We start from the raw sequence: 22,654 nt of genomic DNA, 5'->3' as shown, positions 1-22,654 counted from the left end.
TAAACTCTGAACACTGGGTGACAAAGTGCAGAGTTTTAATCTGTGGGCTGTGACTGTGCATGGGGCTGTGACCCTGAATGTGGGGTTTGGAAAATTTTGGTGATGCTAAATAGTTTCTGAATCTGCAGCAACATATTAATTCAAAATCAAAGGTGATTTTGAGGTGGTCCTGGTAGTGTTCAAACATGTTGCATCATGTGCAGTCTTGGTTCTGAACGCACAACACACAAACACCTTCAAAACACCTTCACTATGAATGATATAACCCCAGCAAGTGCTGTCTGAAACATCTAGGCTGAGATTTGAGACTACCAAAGGGTATGAATTGACTACTTTTACTGTGTATGCAAAGTTTTTCATTTTTGTAGAAACATAATGGATTAATTATAGAAACCAAAGAATTAATGTTTTAAACATCACTCCTCAGTGTGTAAGTATTACATCTGTATATACTTGGGTTATATTGTGTTAGAATATTTGATTTTAAAAATTATAATTTGAGCTGGTGACTTGAGTTTCATAAAAGGTCATTAAATCATGAAGTGAATTTTTGTTTTAGATCAACACAGAATTCCCATCAATTCATGAAATGGCCACTAAAATAATTTGTAATATTTGATACTACATATCTACATGAAGTGATTTTTCTCATCAGTGATTATAAAACCCAAACTACAATTAATGTTGAGAAATGCTGAAGCTCTATATCCTGCACGATCAAATGTTCAGCTAGCATTTACATTGTTATGAAAAATAATCTAATACATCATACTATTAGTATGTGCTTTATTCTTTAAAAAAATAGTAAAAGCAAACATGTATCAAATAATTATCTTAAAATAAGCTAGTTCATGATTTGTCACTAAGTGATTTGTATACCTATTTAACACACTTACATACCCAGGGTGGAATTACAATTTCTTAGGTAAAAGGGGCAGAAAACATTTAAGAAATTCTGTGCTAGAAGATCAAGCCAGTCAGAATTCAAGCATAAGCTGGGTATGGTGGTGCATAACTTTAATCCCAGCACTCCAGAGGCAGAGGCAGGCGGTCTCTATGAATTCCAGGCCAGCTGGGATTCCAAAGAAAGATGCTGTCTCAAAAACAACAAATTCCAGCAAGCCTGGGCTGAGGCTCCAGCTCCTTCTAAGATGGCATTGGTGAAGGGAGGCAACTGAGGGAAGAAACTTACTCTTCTTTAGGGATTTGGTTGGTGGTAGGTTGGTCATGACCTTGTGAGTGGGCATGTGCCCAGGTGCATGCAGTCAGCACCTACTGAACTCAGGATTATTAGTAACATTAGAAAAAATAAAAAGGTTTGAGGTCAGGAAGGGAAATGGAATGGGAAGAACTGGTCCCAAGTCTTCACAGGGGACCACGCCTCTCCCCTGAATCAACAGGGGAATGTTTGCTAGAGCTTGTTCCTCAGGATTGGGGAGAGATGCTGGGAATAAAGCATTCCACAGCCAGAGAGGAGTTGACCCAGACAGTTGCCAGACAGCTTTGGGATGGAAAACACCCTCCAGCAACATAAAATAGTGGTCCTCTCTGTACCTTTGAAAGTGTTATAAACTTTCCAAAGCAGTGGCCTCTTAATGGGGGGATCTATGTTAAATGATTAAAGAAGAACATTTGAAGCCAGGATGGAGGCTGATCAGTAGGCAACATCAACCAAAGGTATTAACAATAGAAATGTAACATAAAAAACACTATCTCAAAACATGCCTGTCAGATGGTTAACTTGGGCTCCCATGATTTGCAAGTATCTGTGATGGTAAAGCACAGCTGAGACCTTTTGTGTGACTCATACAAAGTAAAGGGAGTTTAAAATGTCCCAGAGATGCAGTGAGATTCTATGGAGAGTGGATCTTCTCATAATGAAAAGAATGTTGCCCAAATATAAACACTCACTTAGAGCTTAACTAATATTTTGCATTTGGTTTTATTGAGGTAAAATTTATATACAGTAAAAAGATATCCACTTAGAGAGTACTATTCAATTTATCCAAAGGGAACAGTGAGCTATGTTTTCACATTAGTACAAGCCCATGAAGTCACTGCTCATATTAAGATGTAGAATATTTTCATTGTCCCAGAACATTTCCTTCTGTCCCTTTGAGACTCTCTCCTCCTCTCTCTAGCATCAGGCAGTGGTTGATCTGCTTTTTGTCACTGATGACTTGATTTGCATTTTCTGGAATTTTGACTAGATAGTATCCTGCAGTGTGGACATTACTGTTTCTGGTTTCTCTCATTCATTGCTGAGTACAACAATGATAGAGATGGCCAGTCCCCATTGTCAGTGTGATTGAATTTAGAGTCTCCTAGGAGACACACCTGCAGGAGCATCTTAAGGGTGTTTCCAGAGGAACATAACTGAGGAGACCAACCATGAATGTGGGGAGCAGCATTCCATGAGCTGGTGTCTCAGGCTGAATAAAGTAGGAAAAGAGAAAAAGCCCAAAGAACTCTGATGTTCATCTGTCTTTGCTTCTTCAGGATGTAATTAGCTACCCAAATTCTGCTTACCATAGCCATCAGCCACTCCAACCCTCATCTAAAACAATGGTTGCTCCTAACTCATGAGCCAATATAAGGCATTTCTCCCTTAATTTTATTTTGTCAAGTATTTGGTCACTGCAATGAAATATATTAAAAATCCAGGGATCTTTTTTTGTTTTGCTTTGTTTTTTAAGATTTACCCATGTGGTGAATGTATCAGTTGTCTACTATCCCTACAGTCTTGTAGCCTTTCTTCAATTTTGCCTGTAGTCTGTTATATGGACACACAAATGCTTGTTTATCCAGACACAAGCTATAGTCATCTGAAAGGAGGAAACCTCGGCTGAGAAAATGCCTCCATAAGACCCACCTGTAGGCAAGCCTGTAGGGCATTTTCTTCATCAGTGATTGAAATGGGAGGGCCCAGCCAGGTGAGTGGTACCAATCGGGGCTGGTGGTTCGGGGTTCTGTAAGAAACCAGACTGAGCAAGCCATGGGGTAAAAGCCAATAAAGCAGCTCTTCTCCTTGGCCTCTACATCAGTTCCTGCCTCCAGGTTCCTGCCCAGTTTGAGTTCCTGCCTTGGCTTCCCTCAGTGAACTGTGATTCAGGATAAATAAGCCAAATAAATCCTGCTTCCCATATTGCTTTTGGTCATAGTAATTTCATCACAGTAATTAAGAACCCCAATTAAGACAGAATTTGGTACCAAGATCATGAGGTATTGCTGTGACAGACCTGACCATGTGTTTTAGGAAGGACCGTGTAAGTACTGGAACTTTGGGGCAGAGGAGCCTTTGCGTTTTTAAAGCTGGGTGAATTGTTATGAGAACTTGGAAGATTAGAAGGTAATTCGGAGAACAGTACAGGTGATGGGGGCCTGGCTTGTGAAATTTCAGAGAAAAGCAAAGACTCTATGAGTGACATTAATAATTTGACCTGAAAAGTCCGCTGTAATTCACTGAGGTGAAGTCTTCTGGAAAGAAAGTGTTTCCTTGGGGTCAGCACACAGAAGCTGCGTTCCAGACATGGCCAAGGCTGTACTGGTGTCAGCAGCAGAACTTGGTAGTATGAGAGTCGCCCAGGTGTCACTAGCTTTGAAGGCATGAAGAGATCACGGAAAGCAGCTGAGGCTTATCTCTTTGAGAAAAGGCTCGTGTTCCTGAGGAGAGCCCGGGAGAGGCTGTTGATGAAGGCGCAGCCCAGGTACAGTAGAAGACCCAAACATTTTGGAGCTGCCAGTACCATGGGAGGACCACCAAGAACAGCAGAGCAGTGGATTGGAAGCAGCCGGAGCCTAGAAGACAAGCTGTGCGTGTTGCTGGGGGTTGAGCTGGGAACTGACCCAGGCTGTTGGAGCCCGTAGGTGGTAAGTGAATCTCAGACATTAGACACTGAGTTATTTACACTGTTGGGATTTGGCTTTACTTTGATTTGATTGTGATGACTTTGCCCTGGTCCATTCCTCTTGGAATAAAGTATTTCACTGATTTTGATTTTATAGTAGCCCACAGTTAAGAAACTTTGAACTTTCAAGTGTTTGGAATTTTAAAGTCTATAGGAGTATTTTATATTGTGGTCTTGATATTAATATGTGATCTTGGTGATGAGCAGGAAAGGAAAGGTTACAGCTCAACAGTGATGTGTTTGCATTCCAGGTTGACAAGGGATAAATTGTACTGGCTAGTTTAATGTCATTTTGACACAAGGCTATAATCTTCTGAGAAGAGGGAACCTTAACTGAGAAAATACCTCCATAAGATCCAGCTGTAGGCAAGCAAGGCTGTAGGACATTTTCTTAACCAGTGATTGACATAGCAGGGACCATCCATTGTGGGTGGTACCATCTTTGACTGGTGGTTCTGGGTCCTGTAAGAAACCAGGCAGAATAAGCCAGTAAGTACCATTTCTCCAGGTTCCTGTCTAGTTTGAGTTCCTGCCTTGTTTTCCCTCAATGGACTATGACTTAGGAAATGTAATCCAAATAATCCTACATTCCCCAGGTTGCTTTTCAATATAGTATTTCATTGCAGCAGTAATAACTCCGTATAAGACAAATCCATATCTACAAGTGAGGATGTACTGACTGTTGCTAGCTTCTGGAAGATAAAGAATCCATTTTATTTTTAGGGAGGGGCTTCTGTTGGGTTGACTATGCTGAAGAGGGTGGCCTCACACTCAGGACTATCTGGGCAGCACAAATTAGACTACAGGGGTTGGTGAAAAAGGGGTAGAAATTGGGGAGTTGGTGGGGAGGCAAGGGACATCTGGGAAGAGTAGCAGGTACATATGATCAAAATAGGCATGAAATTCTCAAAGTTAATACAAAATGTTACATTAAAAAAGAGGTTGGGCCTAGAAGGAAATAATCTGGTCATCAGGTCTATCCTCTTCAAGGAGCTAGAGGCCCTCAGCTCTTCATTCTCTCTCTCATGTCTTGGCCATGTGGTTAGGTAGCTGCTTTTGTTTTACCCCACACTTATGCTGTGTTATGCTGCCTTGTCACAGGCCAAAAGAAATGGGACCAAGTTGTCTTGGGCTAGAATACATGAAACCATGAGCCAACAGCATGCTTTTTATTTTTATATGTTGACTAGCTAATGCCTCTATATGCTATTGCAGGCCAGTCCCAGAACTGTACTAGTAGCCTGGTGTGTTGGTACCAGCTGTGCATTCTTACCTAATGCTCAGCTCACCTGGGATGGAGGCTGGAGAAGAGGAGGATAGTCTAAGGGCAGAAGCCCAGTTCTGCTGTCTCATGATGTCGGTTTTCCTGGGATTCAGTGACTTCCTTGCAGGTAGTAACTTACCAAAGGGCAACCAGGGAGATCCTAGAGATGAGTGATGGGACACTACATAAGGGATCTTTCTGTTCACAATTCTTTCATGAATTGAAACAGTCATAAGAGTTCAGAACTGAACATATTTTGTCATGCCTTCAAGGACATAGTAGGAAAACAGGATGAAAAATTCTTCCTGATGCCCCTACTCTTTGATTTTTGGCAGCCTCAGTGTTGGCAGGCAGGCAGTGTTGAAGGAGAAGAATGATGACCCATAAAAGGTTAATTGTTTCCATTCAATCATGAAAGTTTAGCACACCATAGTTGTCCGTACTATCTGGTCACCCAGAATCGCACCAAACTTAGCTTTCCTTCTTGAAGATACCCCACGTTTTTTTCCGGCGAACCCTGTGGTAAGTTTTGTTACCAAGATCCTCGAGGTTTCCATGCCTACCGGTCCTGTTTTCTCAACTAGCAGTTCTCAGGCTGGCAAGAGGGAACTGACTTAAGTACAGAAACATTTCAACTTCCAAAAAGATTAACTGGCCGTGAGCACTCCGGTGGATCCCTGGCTGTGTTCTCTGTTAAGGTCAGAGCTCATGGGTGTTCTTTATAAATGTGATGGTTTTCCTGCAGTTCTCCTGAAACATCACATCCATCAAAACCTTGCCTGTAAGCACATCTTCCCAGCTCTCTGTTCTGCCCACCCGTGCGCTCTTCCCAGCTCTCCGTTCTGCCCACCCGTGCACTCTGGGTTCCAGCTGCTCTTTGGGTGAGTGTGATTTCCACTCCTCAGAGCTTTACCTGCCAATAAGAACAAATGGTCTTGGAGCTCTCTTGGCGATGATGCTTCCCATGGTGTTTGACGCTCAAGACTAAAAATAGCAAGACGAAAGCCTGGCGCGTTCTCCAAGGAGATAAAGTCGAATAACATAACTGGATTATTCTTGGTTATCTTGCAGATATCCGCGTGACCAGACGTCTGCAAATGGTGGTGAGATCACTTCTTAGTCGCCTTTTAATCTGTTCGCAGATGGCCTCTGAAAACATTTTAAGAGGGTCTTAATTACTTTTTTTTTTTTTAACCCCTCAAGACAAGGCAGCCAGCAGTGTTAGAAGCTTGCACATTGGATTGTCATTTTGATTTTTCCCCAAGTGACTTCCGGTTGCTCACCCTCCCCCCTTTGTTTCCCCATCACAGACTTTTCTCTTGGGGGAAGGGTAGCTGTGCTCTTTCAAAAGTGGTTGCTAAGAAAGACTCTTTTCTGTTTATAGGCTCTGAACAGATCCAGGCAGCTGAATGACAAATATGGTGCTGTGCTTGCAGGGAGGGGTGGATGGAGGCCAACAATTAGCAGCCTGGAGAACAAAGGCCCACAATGAGGCCTTTGAGAGTGTTGGCTGGCATCATTGGTCCACAGATTGCTTGGTAGAATTCAAAAAGGTGCTTGCCTCATGTCCTCAGTGACAAATTTATTTCCACAAATCAGCCATGCTTGTATAACTTGACTGGACCATCAAGAAGCACATAGGGTTTTCTTTCTTTTCTTCCTTCCTTCTATCCTTTCCTTTCTTTTCTTTCTTTCTTTCTTTCTTTCTTTCTTTCTTTTTTTTTTTTTTTTTTTTTTTTGCATCTTAAGAAAATTTAGGTTGCACAGGAGCCAAAACTCAGTGTGGATATGATACAGTTTTAAAACAAGGGTCTCCAGAAGTTGGAATGTCCCAGTCCAATGTAGGCATCTCAAGGGCAGGTGTAGCCTCATTGGTCATTCTTGTCTTTTTATTTAGGGGACTTACTCCATTTTTCCTTTTTTGAGACAGGGTCTCACTTAATGTAACTTTGGCTGACCTAGAACTCACTATGTAGAGCAGGCAGGCCTTGAACTCATAAAGATCTACCTCTGCCTCTGAAGCTGTGGGATTGAAGGCTGGTGCTACTATGCCCAGCTTATTCCACTTCGTTGTTTGCTTTAAAACAAATGGTCATGATGGTACCGCAAAGAAAAGGGGAGGATGGTGTCTTTCCGTTTGAGGCCATTGTGTGAGTGGATGGTGTGGTTTGAGTGTTTCCCAGAGTGCACGTTAGAACTCAGTCCCTACTGAAAGTGCTGTAGTGGGACTTGGAGGAGATGAATAGGTCATGGGGGACTTGCCCTTGTGAATGGATTAATGCAGTCACTTTAATGCCATCACCATGGGAGTGCATTAGTTATCCCAGGAACAAGCTTCCAATAAAAGGAATATGCCTTGTCCCCCTCTCTCCCTCCTCCTAGTTCCCCTTCGCTTTCTTCCTCCCTCCAACCTTCCACAAAGAGGTAACACAGAGAGAATGATCTCACCAGATGATGCCCTTGATCCTGGCTTCCCAGCCTGGTGATGGCTGAGATGGGTGAGGAATGGGGGCTATCAGCTGGATACCAGACATTCTGTTTAAGTGAATGTCAACTCATTCAACACTCATGTAGTCCTAACATGTAGGTAATCTTGGTATCTCTAATTACAACAAAATAATGGTGAACTGAGTAAACAGTGTTTTAGATTCAGATATTTTGGTCATAAATGGTGCTCTTAGTTGCTTTTCTGAGTATACAACCAGTATCCAACACTAGACACTTTCTTTCTTGTGTTGTTTTATTGTGAGGCAGGGTTATGCTGTGTAGCCCAGGATGGCCCCAAAGTCAAATTGCTCTTGCCTATGTTGGTGTATGTGTGTGTATAGTGTTGGTGGTGCATGCATGTGAGTATGCAGTTGTATGCACATGTGAAGATCAGAGTAAGGTGTGTAGGTGTGTTTGTGTGTGTGTGTGTATGTGTATTATCTGTGGTACATGCATGTGAGTGTGCAGGCATATGTGCACACATGGAAACCGAGGAAGGTGTGTGTGTGTGTGTGTGTGTGTGTGTGTGTGTGTGTGTGTGGTATCTGGTGCATACATGTGAGTATACAGGTGCATGTGCAGAAAGTGCTAGAGAAAAACAACTGATGTCCACCTCTAAAATTCACAAATGTGTACACACACTCTCCCACTCCACATGTACACACATTAACATGCATACACATACACACAAATTTATTGAGGGTATCATTTATGTGAGGAGGGTCTGAGGGAGACTTAGGCATTGGGAGAGAGGTGGGACTCAGCATAAGGAAATGAACACTTACAGACAGAATACAAGCCAACAAAGAGTCCAGTGAGCAGCAAAATTATCTTCTGATGGGAGCATGAGGGAAAGGGCTGGTTCATGAAGGAGATAATATTTGAGCTGCATTTTGAAGGATTTATTTCCTCATTTTCAAGACATGGTTGGATCCACACTGGATGTCAGAAATCAGAACAGATGGAGAATATATAATGGTAAAAACAAACCAAACTGAAACATGGTCCAATCTCATTCTCAGAGTAGATACATGTGCAGAGAGATCATGACATGGCAAGGCCTAGACTTGACTAGAGCAGAGAGCCACAATCTTAGTGATGCAGGCAGTATAGGGCTGAGACATGAGATACAATCACTGGCCAAGAGTACACTCAGGATCAGTTGTACCTCAGGGGCACTCCCCTGCAGAGGCTAGAAGAGATGCCATCTCACCCTTCCACCATCACACCTAGGTGTGCCTTGTGGTGAGATGAACTTGAGAAGGAAGAGAGTGAGCACAAGTGAGTGTACTTTAAGTTTAGTGTTTACCAAAACTAAGTTGTCTTAAACTGGAAAAACCTGAGGAAATATGATTGCTAAATTGGAGCTCCATTTTTAGTGCTGCATGCTGAATGGGAGTTCAGAGGGTCACACAGCCATGTTTATGCTTGTGTTAAGTATCTAGAGCCGGAAATCCATGGAGACAAAGGAGATTAGTGTTTATCAGGGGCTGTGTGGAAAGGAAGTAGGAGTGAATGCTAATGGGTTTGGAAGTTTCTTTTGGGGGATGATATGAGTGTTCTAGAACTAGATAATGGCAATGATTGCACAGGCATGTGGACCTGCATACTTTAAAGTGGTCTTGCCTGTAACTTGTAGCTCAGTGGAAACACAATCATTGCATTGGTTAATGAAAACAGGAAAGCCAAGGTTTCCTTTGTATATCTGAAAAGTGAGATGAATGAAGTCCACTATATCTGACAGTTATTAGTCAAACAATGGTTTTTCTAACTGGCCCAGGTTGTAGAATGTCAAATAAAAGTCCATGATTCCATTTATATTATTTCTACTCAAAGAGTGAACCAACATCTGAGTTCATTTCAACTCAGCTACCATGTGTGTAGAAAACACATTTTTACTCTAAAAAAGAAGCACTGTACAGGTTGTTGATGGCACTAGGAGGTCATGTGTGCAAATGCAGACACTTTTAATATTCTATCAGAATGCTTGTTAAGAAATATACCCATTGTGTCTTAGAATTTCTATTGCTGTGAAGAGACACCATGACAATGGTGATGCTTACATAGAAAACCTTTAATTGTGGAGGCTGCTTTCGGTTTGAGGTTCAGTCTAATATCATCATAGTGGGGAGCAAGGCGACATGCAGGCAGATGTGGTGCACTTCCTCTAATGAGGCCATATATTCCAACAAAGCTGTACCTCCTAATAGTGCCACTCCCTATAAGATGATGGGGTCCCATTACATTCAATCTGTCATACATTGTATTTCTTAATACCACTGAATATATTGAATCATTACAAATTTTAGAATTACATTTTTTTATGTTTAGGACTTTGCAATTTTTAAAGATCTATTTATTTTTGTTTCATGTTTATGCATGTTTTCCCTGCTCTTATGTGTACCATGTTCATGCAGTGCCCATGGAGGCCAGAAGAGGGATGGGGGTTCTGCAAGTGGAGTTACAGACAGTCATGAGGTACCATGTGGATGCTGGGCCTTGGACCTGGGTCCTCTGGAAGAACAGTCAGTGCTCTTAACTACTGAACCATGTCTCCAGTCCCAGGTCTTTATACTCTCAGAAGAGAAAACTTGGATTGCTGTCATTTTGCATTAAAAGTACAATAGAATGTGTATTCCTGCATTTGGCCCTACCTTAAGCCTTACAGTCACCATTTACTTCCAGTCCTGAAGCCAACCAGTGGCCAAGCCTTGCTCAACTTACCTTTCTGCCACCTGTCACGTGCCCCCAACAGCTGTGGCGATTTGTTCTGTCATCTGCAGCTGTGCCTTTCTGGCTCTTGATGGCCACCCACTAAAGCAATCTCCTGACTTTCATCCTGTTGACCTCTCCATGACCTCCTTCCTTATGCACTTAAGATTTTTATTTGGAAAAAAAGCTATCATTTCCAAACTTTCCTCTTTTAATTCTACACCATTTTTATAAGCCTGGAAGTTTATGATTATTAAATGTCTTTTGTAAAAACTGTTTTTTCTTTTAAGCTTCTTGATCCCTCACTGATCAGAACCCTGTTGGATGCCAGAGGTTCTTTCTTGAACAAGTTTGTGCAGAACTGAAACCCAGACACTGGTGTTTTTATTTAATCCTATTCTCCTGTAAATTTTGTGTCCGTGACAGGGAGCATGCATGGCTCAGGATGGCCCTCTCTGAAGTATTCAAGAGAGACAAACAGTTTACAAATAAAAACACACAAGATGCTCCCATTTGTGTCTTGAGCTTTCTTTATAGTTTGTACTGGCTTTTCTTAATCCACTCTGTGAGCTTTCAGAATCCTTCTGTTCTCAATTCAAAGGGGCATCTCCCTCTTCTGCTCTCTCCTGTTTTAGCTAGACATGCTTTGATGATTCTTTTTTACTTAAATGACTTTTGAATGGACACAAGGTTCCATTTTTTTGGGGGGGAGTGAGCCAAAAACTTGGTATTTCTACTATCATCAATCATTCAGTTAAACATAATTTTAATAGGAGAAATTGCAAGGATAGACCAAAGAAATATTTAAAATCAATTAGACAATTTTATAAAAGAATGTTGTAAATTATCACTTTGAGCAAGGATTCTTGTATCTTGTATCTTTTCAGATTTTTTTATTGCCCCCCCCACCCCCACGGCTTGGTGGACAAGGGACTCTGGGGCCTAGTGCTCTATGCTGCCCCAAGTCTTCAATGCTAAGGTTCAGAATTGAGAACTACAAGACTGACAACAAGGTCTGGAAGATCTGCAGATAGCTAGTCTTTGCAGACTGTAGGAGTTAGCATAAGGTTGAGTCAGCAGGAAGGGATACCAGCTAAGCCCAGGAGACCAGGGATGCAGCTCTAGAGACAAGGTAGACAACATCAGGACTAAGAGCCCAGGATTCCCCCCACCATGAGGATGCTAATTTGCCACATGCAATTTTGGCTGGAACTATTTTGGGAAAGAAGTATAGGAGAGTGTTCCTCCTAGGGAAGACTCAGTGTTTGTATTTTGATATTTCATAAATCAAATAGTGCTTTAGACTGTACTAAAATTTTGATTATAGCTATTCATTATATGTATTTGTTTTATATATATATGTATATATATATAAACATACATGTATGTACACACACACTGTGTGTGTGTGCATTATATAACTTCTGAAAGCAAGAGTAATTTAAGAAACTGTTTTAGGTTTTTGGGGCATGTATGCAACAAATATTTTATATTAAAGTGTGTCTTAATTATAAAAAGTTAAAGTTTTAAACATACTTTAGTCACTGAGCACAAGAACCCCTCATTTTTGTGAAATTTAGATCTATTTTCAATGTGTATATATTCATTTGCTCAGTTGTAGCCTATGAAATTACTGGCATTTTACTGTTTTTGATTTATGAAATTGCATGTTTCCTGGGTGATATAATCTAGGGGAATGCCTGTACACACAACACACACATACACCTTTATGTTCTATGTGCATAGGCACATAGGTAAACATGCATTCTTTATACAGGACATATTACTTGTAATTTTTTGACTTAACAATGTATTGAGAATAACTTTACACATGATTAACTTCCTATAGTTCCATTTTGAAATGTTAACATAGTATCCCATTACCACATTATTACAGAAATAGTATCAAAATGTCTACTAGTAATATAAGTTTACTTTTTGGTAGTTAGGCTTTTAAAATAAGTATGTAATAACATATAACATGAAAATATATAAACTTAAAATTGAAATGTGAAGGTATAATAACTCTCTTTCAATAAATATATAGGTCAATAGAGATATAATATCTTAAAGTTTTTCATATTAATTGAAAAATTTTTGTTCCCTATATTTTATTAATTTTCATTTTTGTAAACATGATATGAAGCCAAAATTTTGCCTTTATGCCAGTTTTCTAGGTGAAAACTTATTTATTTCCCCTTTTGTTCCAAAGGCTGGATAGTTATTCAGATGCTAAGCAGTTTTGTGCTTCTTTAGATTTCATCTTTAAAAAAACGTTTCTTCGTTCATTTGTTGCTTGTACTGGATCCGTCCAGCTTTTACAGGCATCTAAGCTTGCAGTCTGGCTTCTGGTTACTCACCCTTCCTCCTTCCCTCCTTTCCTTCCTCCTTCCCTTAATTTCTTCCTTTTGAGATAGGACTCAACAGTGTATCCAAGCTTGCTTTGATCTAACCATCCCCTGTCCCCATCTCATGAGTGCTGGGACTGTAGACATGGGCCACGGTGTGCACTTCTGGTCACTAATTCTAATGCAGAGTTTCTGTCCTTAAAGTCAGTTGTTAGTAAATTACTTTTAATCTCCTACTATCAGTTTTCCATGAAATGTTTCTAACAAAGAGAGCTCACAGACAGATTAGAGTGGAGAGAACTTGATGTTTTAGTTTTCATCACTTAACTTGAGGATGTTTGCATAACTCTCCAAAACTAAAAACTCTCAATGTCACAGCTATATGAAGGCAGGATACAGGGTTCTATAAGGTAGGTTACTGGACTCCACCATCCTTTAGTCTTCCATAGCCTCTTATGGTCCAGATCTCTGTGGAGCAACCATCAAAACAGGACATTGGCCAATAGAACAATATTCAAATTGCCTTTTAATTTTTTCTCTGTCTGAATTCTGTTTTAATGTTCCTTCTTTCCTAAGAACTGATTGGTTTAATGTAAAAAAGAAAATGCAGTATTTTTCTCCTACAATATCTTGTTTAAAAATATCTTGGCTTGAGACATCTTGAAGGTCATATTCTAATCCCCCTCTTCAAGCTTCCAGCCAGTGAGTCAAGAGGATCTAACAGCCAACATGGTAACTTCAAAAGGAAAGGATAGGAATCTAGCCCTTCAGTGCCAACTATGTATTGTGTATTTTATCTCATCTACTCTCAGATGAACATTATCTTTATTCTACCTATTATATAAGCCAACTCTTGCCAGTTAAAAAGAAAAGGAGGTCATGTTTGAAAGTTACTCTTTTCAGGGGGTTCAGAGGTGTTATATTAATACTTAGAAGTTCATTGTCTTTCTCTTTTAAAACTTCTTTGAATTTAAAATAGAATTTTGCAAATGCTGAATTCCAGGACAATCATCAAATTATACATCATTGTGAGTACTCACACAGCCATGAAAAAGGAGGTTTCAACATATGGAGGTTTCAACATTTTTGTATTTGAAGCTTGTATGATGGATCTCTTGTTTTGCTTTTAGATGTATCCTAAAGGGAAAAACTGTGGCTCCTGCAGTAGGAATATTATCAATGATTCTATTTAGAAAGCTGGTCAACTCAGCTACATATCATGTGAGCCAAGAGGCTTGCTGTAGTTCTGTAGTTGTCCATACAGTTGTCTAGCAATTTATCTTTGACAGTGAAGGAAATACCACACCCTGAATGCATGAGCAGATGTCTGCTAAGCCTTCTGCAGTATCATCATGTCACCTGACAGCTGACCAAAGGCTTAAAAGTGTGTGTGTGTGTGTGTGTGTGTGTGTGTGCGCGCATGTGTTCTCTCTCTGTGTGTGCATGTGTTCTCCCTGTGTGTGTGCGCATGTGTTCCATGTGCATGTATGTACCTCTGTGTGTGTATGTATTCTCTCTCTCTTTTTTCTCTCTCTGTATATGTGTGTGTGTGTGTGTGTGTGTGTGTGTGTGTGTGTGTGTGTTGGTGACCAGGAACTCTGGATAACAATGACTGAGAATTCCTAAACATTGTGAGATTTAGCCATTAGTAAGCAGAAAAAGGAAAAGCATGGTAGAAGGAAATAAAAAATATTTGAGGGACCTAATTACAAATTTGACCAGATATTACTGGTGTGTTCCTAAGGAATAGTTCAAAGATAACCTGCCAGTTCCCACTTACTTCTATGTGGCAACAGCTAACTTTTTGTCCTGAAGGATTAGGAGAAAATGTCAATAATTTTCGGGGAAACATATTATCAGCAACAATGTTTCTAACAGTTAAGTTTGTATAGGAGCAGTTAGTGGAGGGCTTTCTTATTTAAAAAAAAAAAAAAAGATGAGATTCTGATGTCCCCAGTGTGACCTATAAAGACATAGTAGGTTGTGAATAGGCATGTATGCACACTTGCTTTCATTTAGAATTGCATATACATTATTGATGCTGAGTTATCAGGATGAGAATTACCTTGGAATTATGGAAAACTGTTGTGACTTATTGTGTCTACACTACCTAGTGTTAGTACTTAGGAGAGATGCTAGTGGCATTCAGCCAGGAATCATTAAGGCAGAGAGGCCCAAATGCCAAGTTTTAGTGCAATTTTGGTCTTAGTGACCCATTCTTTGTATGAAAGTTCATCTTTATAAAAAAAGGAATGGCATTGTTTCAAATCTAGTCTAAGAGGTTCACTGTGGCTGGATTGATGTTGAGGTCTTTGATCCATTTGCACTTGAGTTTTGTGCATGGTGACAGACATGGGTCTATTTGCTGTCTTCTACACACCATCATCCAGTTGTGCCAGTACCATTTGTTGAAGATGCTTTCCTCCTCTCATTGTATACTTTTTAACTGTTTTGTCAAAAATCAGGTGTTCATAGGTGTGTGGATTAATATCAGGATTTTTGATTCAATTCCATTGGTCTACTTATCTATTTTTGTGCCAGTACCAAGCTGTTTTCAGGACTATTGATCCATAGTAGAGCTTGAAATCAGGGATGGTGATGCCTCCTGAAGTTCCTTTATTGTACAGGGTTGTTTTGGCTTTCCTGTGTCTTTTGTTTTTTTTTTTCATATAAAATTGATTATTATGCTTTCAAGGTCAGTGAAGAATTGTGGTGGGATTTTAATGGGGATTGCATTGAATCTGTAGATTGCTTTTGGCAAGATTGCCATTTTTACTATGTTTATACTACCTATCCAAGAGCATGGGAGATCTTTCCATTTCTGGTATCTTCTTTAATTTCTTTTTTTAAAGACACAAAGTTCTTGCTGTATAGGTCTTTCACTTGTTTGGTAAGTGCCACTCCAAGATACTTTATGTTGCTTGTGGCTATTGTAAAGGGCGATGTTCCTCTGATTTCTTTGTCAGTCCCTTTGTTGTCTGTATATAGTAGGGCTACTGATTATTTTTTTGAGTTTATCTTGTATCCTGCTAGTTTGCTGAAGGTGTTTATCAGCTGTAGGAGTTCCCTGGTAGAGTTTATTGGGTCGCTTATGTAAACTATCATATCATCTGCAAATAGAGACAGTTTGACTTCTTCCTTTCTAATTTGGATCCCCCTGATCTCCTTTTGTTGTCGTACAGCATTAGCTAGAACTTCAAGTACAATATTGAAGAGATATGGAGAGAGAGGGCAGCCTTGTCTTGTTCCTGATTTTAGAGGAATCACCTTAAGCTTCTCTCCATTCAGTTTGATGTTGGCTGTTGGTTAAAAGTCTTTGGATGATGGTGGTAGAAACAAGTGCTGTCTCCATTAATAATGTTTCATAGAAGCCCTCCAAACAAACCCTGAATATTTATGCCCATCTAATTTTGAGACCAATTACTCCTGATATGATTAAAGAAGAGTTAGCCAGCAATCAAGGATACATACAATTGCAATTTTCTCCAAGGCAATTTTTATGGGATAAGAGTCTACCTAACTCCTTAGGTTTTTCACCATGACCTTTCTATGTTTTCACATTGGTAAGAAATACTGATATTTTAGTTATCTACTATAATGCTTGTATACAATATTTGTACTTACTTGTAATATTTTCTCACTTTAATGCTTCATATGTAGTATGCACACACAGTATGAATGCTCAAAGTCGCACTCCTGAACGGAGTCATTCATAGATGATCCAATGTTTCAGTTCCATTCTCTGTTCCTTGCGGAACAGAAGCTTTGCGTGCCGATGGGCCCCTCTGGAGGCCTTTTTGAATGTTCATTTGAGTTCCTTTTGTAAACAAATGATCAAGCACTCAGATGAAACAAGGGAAAACAAATAGTCTGGTCTTACGAGATAAGGGGCTGACTAGAGAGCCTTAAACAATCTGAAGTATTATGGGATGAGCTCAAGGTACCTGCTTCCTGCTGCTTCTCTGCCCCTTCAGCACACAGCCCTTAGTGTGTATGCATGAATGTGTGCATACCCTCACATGTGTGCATGTACCTGCGTGTACTCTTCGTATAGAGGCTCAGGTGTCTTCTTCCTTAGTCTTCACTTTGCTTCACTTCCTTCCTTTCTTCCTTCCTTCCTTCCTTCCTTCCTTCCTTCCTTCCTTCCTTCCTTCCTCCTTCCTCTTTCCATCCCTTCCCCACACCCTCCCCTCCCTCTTTTTTTGGAATCTCTCACTGAATCTGTAGCCTAGAGCTCACCAACTGGCTAAGCTGCATAAGTTCTAGGGAACCTACCTCGCTAACTTTCAGCACAAAACCATGCTGCCCTGTAGTTGCTAGAGATCTGAACTCAGGTCTTCCTCCTAGGGCCCACCATCAATTTGCCCACCGAGTCATCTCCGTAGCCCTCAGTATGCCCAGTATATCTTTTCTTAGTTATGGAATTCTGACTTAGAAATAGGTGTGGTTCTCACTGAGGGCATTGTCATCATGGAAGAAGCATGTGTGAAGTGAAGCTTGATGCAGTAAACAGAATGCCTATGTCCTCCATTAGATTCAATTGTTAGACCCCATTATGATGGTATATGGGAATGAGGCCTTTCCCCCCTTTTTATTTAAATTTGAAACAAGGTGGTTTTATATGTCAATCCCAGTTCCCTTACCCTCCCATCCTCTCCTATCACCCCCACCAAACCCCAGCCCATCCCCTTCCTGCTAACCAGGGAGGGTGAGGCCTTCCATCGGGAGTCTTCAAAGTTTGTCATACCATTTGGGTCAGGGCCTACTCCCTCCCCCATGTGTATAGACTGAGAAAGTATCTCTCTATGTGGAAGGGGCTTCCAAAGTTCATTTGTATACTAGGGATAAATACCAATCCATTACTAGAGGCCCCATAGACTGCCCAGTTCTCCTAACTAACACCACATTCAGGGGGTCTGGATGAGTCCTATGCTCATTTCCCAGCTATCAGACTGGGGTCCATGAGCTCCCCCTTGCTCAGGTCAGCTGATTATGCAGGTTTCTCCAGCTTGATCTTGACCCCTTTGCTCATTACTCCTCCCTCTCTGCAACTGAGTTCTAGGAGTTCAGCTAGTGTTTAGCTGTGGGTGTCTGCTTCTGCTTCTGTCAGCTACGAGATGAAGGCTCTAGGATGGCATATAAGGTAGTTGCCAATCTCATTATTGTGGAAGGGCATTAAAGGTAGCTTCTCCACTATTGCTTAGACTGTTAGTTAGGGTCATCCTTATAGATCTCTGGGCATTTCCCTAGTGCCAGATTTCTCCTTAAATCTATAATGACTCCCTCTATTATGTTATCTCTTTTCTTGTTCTCCTTTATTCTTTCCCTGTCTCAGTCCTCCTGTTCCTTCATGCTCACCTCTCCCCTCCTCTTGCCCCCTTCTCTTTCTCCTAACTCCCTCTCACCTCCCCCCATGCTCCCAATTTGCTCGGGAGATCTTGTCCCTTTCTCCTTCTCCAGGGGTCCCAAGTATGTCTCTCTTAGTGTCCTTTTTATTTCCTAGCTTTTCTGGTGGTGTGAATTGAATGTCTATGTCTAAAACCCATATATGAGTGAGTTCATACCGTGTTTGTCTTTTTGTGACTGGGTTACCTCACTCAGGTTGGTTTCTTCTAGTTCCATCCAAGATATGGGGCCTTTTATAGTTGGTTGGGTAGTGGAGTAGAGATAATAGTAATGGCATTGGTGCCTAATGAGAAGGGGAACTGAGAGCTGCCTTCTTCCTTCAAGAAAGGGCACAGAAAGGAAATGGTCATCTATGAGGAAGGGTGCTTTCTCAGATGTCAAATCTGCTGGTGCTTTGATCTTGGCCTTGGCTCTCCTCTATGACACATTGCAGAGATGAAATGTTTACCTGCAGACATCAATTAATCCCCATTTCATCATGCCTCCTCACTTACCTTCCCTTTCCTTACTATATTCCAGCCTGTTTTCTGCCAGAGGATCTGGGTCTGTCAGTCATTGGGCAGAAGATAGTAACCATTATGGTTACAGCTGTTGATTTGCTAATTCAGAATTAAAATAACCTTGCCCAGTATTATTTATAATACAAATCTTCCTTAAACATCAGAGTTACCCTAGGGCAGAATTCATGATGATCAACAATAGAGATAATTAGCTTGATGATGATTTGCTGTGGAAGCCTTTGTGCATTGTGGGACATTATCAGCATCCTTGGCCTTGTGGGAAGTTGTCAACATTCTTGGTCAGATGACACACTAGATGACACTTAGATGACACATTAGTGATGACACTGGAGGACAAAAACATTACCATTCTGATCACCACAAATGTCTCCCTACTTTTCCAATTATGCCAATGGAGGAACAGAATACTCCATGGGAACACATAAAAATATTTTATTTCTATGATATGTTATTTTTCCAAAATAAGTTGTTATCTATTTTGGCAGTATTGATTCAGACCTTATGCCCTTTGTACCTTCCAGGAGGGTTTTGCTTTGCAGTTTCTACACTTACCAGCTTAATATTTTCCTTTAGACACCACTTAGCTGGAAAGATGCCTAATGTGATTAGGTGATGATAAATAGTATTTTCTTTTTCCTCACCTTTCCTTCCCTTCCTTGTTAAAGCCTTTAAATTCCATCAGGTTTTACATCTACTTAGACCCAAGCAATTCTTGGCCTTGGGAATTTGAGTTGATTGTAGTTTCATAAATCCTGGGCATCAAAGTTGACTTTTCCTTCTTTAAAGGCTTTGTTAATGTCAAATTCACTTAATGAATCGACTCTAGAGTCTCACACAGAGATAGTTGCAGAATGTAAAAGTGTGTTCAGTTTGACCCCAGTTTGTCTGCACATACATATGATCACACTGGATGTGCATGCTCTCTCTCCCCCTTGCTCTCTCCCCACCCCCACTCCTCTCTCTCTCTCTCTCTCTCTCTCTCTCTCTCTCTCTCTCACACACACACACACACACACACACAAACCTCTGGATAGATAAATTTCAGAGCACAACACTCACTCAAATGGGATTTGGAATGTTTCCTCCTCTTGTACATTTCTATTTTCTGGATTTTTTTTTTTGTACGAAAATGTCTAATGATTGTTAAACCTAAAAAATTAAAAATGCTTTAAGGAGTCAACCTTGAGCTCTTAAAATATAATGCAACACTTGGCATCCGTCTAAGGGTATTAATAGTAACAAGACTTTGACTGAAATGGCATTTATTTTTAGAAGACACAAGGATGACTGAGTCACTCATCATATTTTAGGGGGAAGGTTGAAACAAGAAACCCCAAAGGAACAGGTGAAGATTTGCTAGGCTGATTTCTGTCTTGTGCTCCAAGTTTTATGGGTCAAGATATATGCATGTGTGTGAGCTCAGATGGAACTTTCCTGAGCTCCTGCAGGGCTGAATTTAGCAGTGAGCTAAGGCCCTGAGCTTCATAGAGAGTCACCGAGCAGAGAATGGCTAGTGTATCCTGGGATTGTGTATATTTCAAAGCTGTCCAGTGAGTACTCTGTGTTCCTAGAGCATGTTGGGCTTGCCTGTCCACCAAATGGCTTGAATACCAAACACTTCCCTGAAACTCCATTGGCTGCCGAGCTGGCTCACAGAACATGGACTCCAGAGCCTTGGTGAGCCATAACTCCCAGACACAGTTACTGTGTATTTTAGAAGCCTGAGTGAGCTTCCCTTGGGGGAATACTCTAGTGTCTGTTTGGTGCCTTCTCTTTCTAATCACATGGGCATAGTAAGATGCTGTTAGGAGGAGGCTGCCATAGCCGAGTGTCTGGATTGTGAAGGGAGAAGAGTGGATGAGTGGAGATAGTTAATTCTGACTGCATCGTTTAATCAGTGATGTGCTTATCACCAAGTTTGGATAATACAGAAGGCAGCATACAGGCTTGGGAGAGAGATACACCAGGCCCCTGAATACAAGTTCTCCCACAGGCCAGCACACTTCACCATAACAAAGAAGCCATGGAGCCTCTTGAAGCTCTCACTTCCTCATCTGTAGAGGGGGCACAACACAGACTTCCTCCTAGTTTCACTGTGAGGATAAGGGCATAGACCATGGTAGGAATGCCTTGGTGTGTAGCACCCACTTAACTTTTGTTTCTCTCTGGTCACTTTTCAGATCTGTGGCTAACGATTAGCATCGGTCACACAATTTCACAAGCTAATTTCTGTAAAGGGACAGACAGCACTTGAGTTAGTGGAACTAGAGGGAAAACAGAGTTTCACATACACATTTACAAAGAGAAAACCCATTTCTGCCATTTTTCACTGATGAAGGTAAGAATGTGAGCATACAAATGATGGATAATTTTCTTCTAATACAACATAAAAAGGAAATAAAGGGATTTGGGGGGAATGACATTTCATTTAATTAAAGTTAGGGATCATATCATCAAATTGATGGCAGCTGTTCTCTGTATAAACCATTCTTAGCTGGTAGGATATCTAATACCAGATAGTAGACTGAATTTGTTCCATAAGCAAATCCCTTCTGTGGGACATTCTATTTCTAAGGCCAATCTCTACCCAGGCTCTGGCCCTCATTATTAGTGAGAAGTAAATTATTTGAAAACATAATTGGTATATAAACAATCCTTAAAGAATTACCATTTGGAGAGGAAGCTGAAAAATCCTTCAAGTGAATGGACTCTTGAGATGTTGCTAGAGTAGTTAATTTTTTGAAACCAGATGATTCTCTAAATAATATCCTCCTTTGTGGCCTAAATCTGGAAAAGAGTGGGAAGAAATTATCAGGCCACACAAACTGACCACCTACAAAGAGAGGTCAGACAGTAAGTAGATATGAAAGCATGTGGCCATGTAAACAGATTCTTCCAGCTTTTGAGCAAGTAAGAAAAGGACCACCTGCTTCCAGGGATGATGCACATTTGGTCCATAGATATCAGCATCCCTTCCTGTTAGTCCAATGACCTGGATGGACAGATTCAGATGTATAGACTTAAGTGACTGACCAGTGCTCAGGAGAAAATAGGACTGCAAAAGTCCTGGGAGTTTAGTCTTCCCACAAGGGAGCACAACTCAGTGGAGAGCTAGAGATAGTCAGAAATTACCCAGTGGAATAAAGGAGACCCGAGTGGCTGTTGAGTCAATAAGTCTTGTTTAAGAACTGAGGACTATGAGAAACCAGGTTTCTGAATATTTGACAGATATGGATGTGGGTTAAGATAGATGGATGAAGAAGGTACTAAGGTAATATTAGAAAGAACCCAAGTACTAGTGTAAATCTTTGTTATCACTGTGACAGAAAGACATGATCCCTCTGCAGCAGCAGTTTTGAAATTCACTCAGAGACCAATGATGGTAAAGTTCTTTAGGAGAAGTCCTTAAAAGTTCCAAGATGGATGCTCACAACTTATAATGTTTGCAATTAGCTTTTTCTTGTAAATAGCCAGGTTTGAGGCACAATGTTTGCAATTAGCTTTTTCTTGTAAATAGCCAGGTTTGAGGCAGGGATATTTTGAGATGTCACTTTGGCTGAGGAGCAAGCAGTATTTAAGAGGAGTTAGCAAGTGGTCTATGGTGGTAGTTTTTTGTTTTTTAAAACTCTTCTCCATTTCTCCATTTGTATGTCAAGAGAACATAGACCAAATGTTTCAACTTATTTTTAACTAATACCTTGAACTAAAACACAGAGTTTGTATAAATGCCAAAAAAAAGTAGAAGTACTTTCAAGCAAAATTTATTAAGTATCTACTCAAGAAAAACACAGTGACCTTTGCTAGTAAGAATTCAAAGTCAATGACCTGAAAGCCAGGTATGAATATTTTTTTCCTTTTAAAATCAGATACAGAGAGTAGAAACAGCAAAATTTCTTCAATATAACGGGCAACAGAGTTGAAGATTTGTTTTCACAAATGATATGAAAAAGTAGTGTTCATTCATCAGCAAAGCTGCATGTGGCTGGCTGACTTCCAATCCCAAATTTT

The sequence above is a fragment of the Phodopus roborovskii genome, unplaced genomic scaffold, assembly GCF_943737965.1.
Source record: "Phodopus roborovskii unplaced genomic scaffold, PHOROB, whole genome shotgun sequence".
In the NCBI taxonomy this organism is placed as follows: Eukaryota; Metazoa; Chordata; class Mammalia; order Rodentia; family Cricetidae; genus Phodopus; species Phodopus roborovskii.
The sequence above is the reverse complement of the archived record's forward strand: the minus strand, read 5'-3'. Positions refer to the sequence as shown.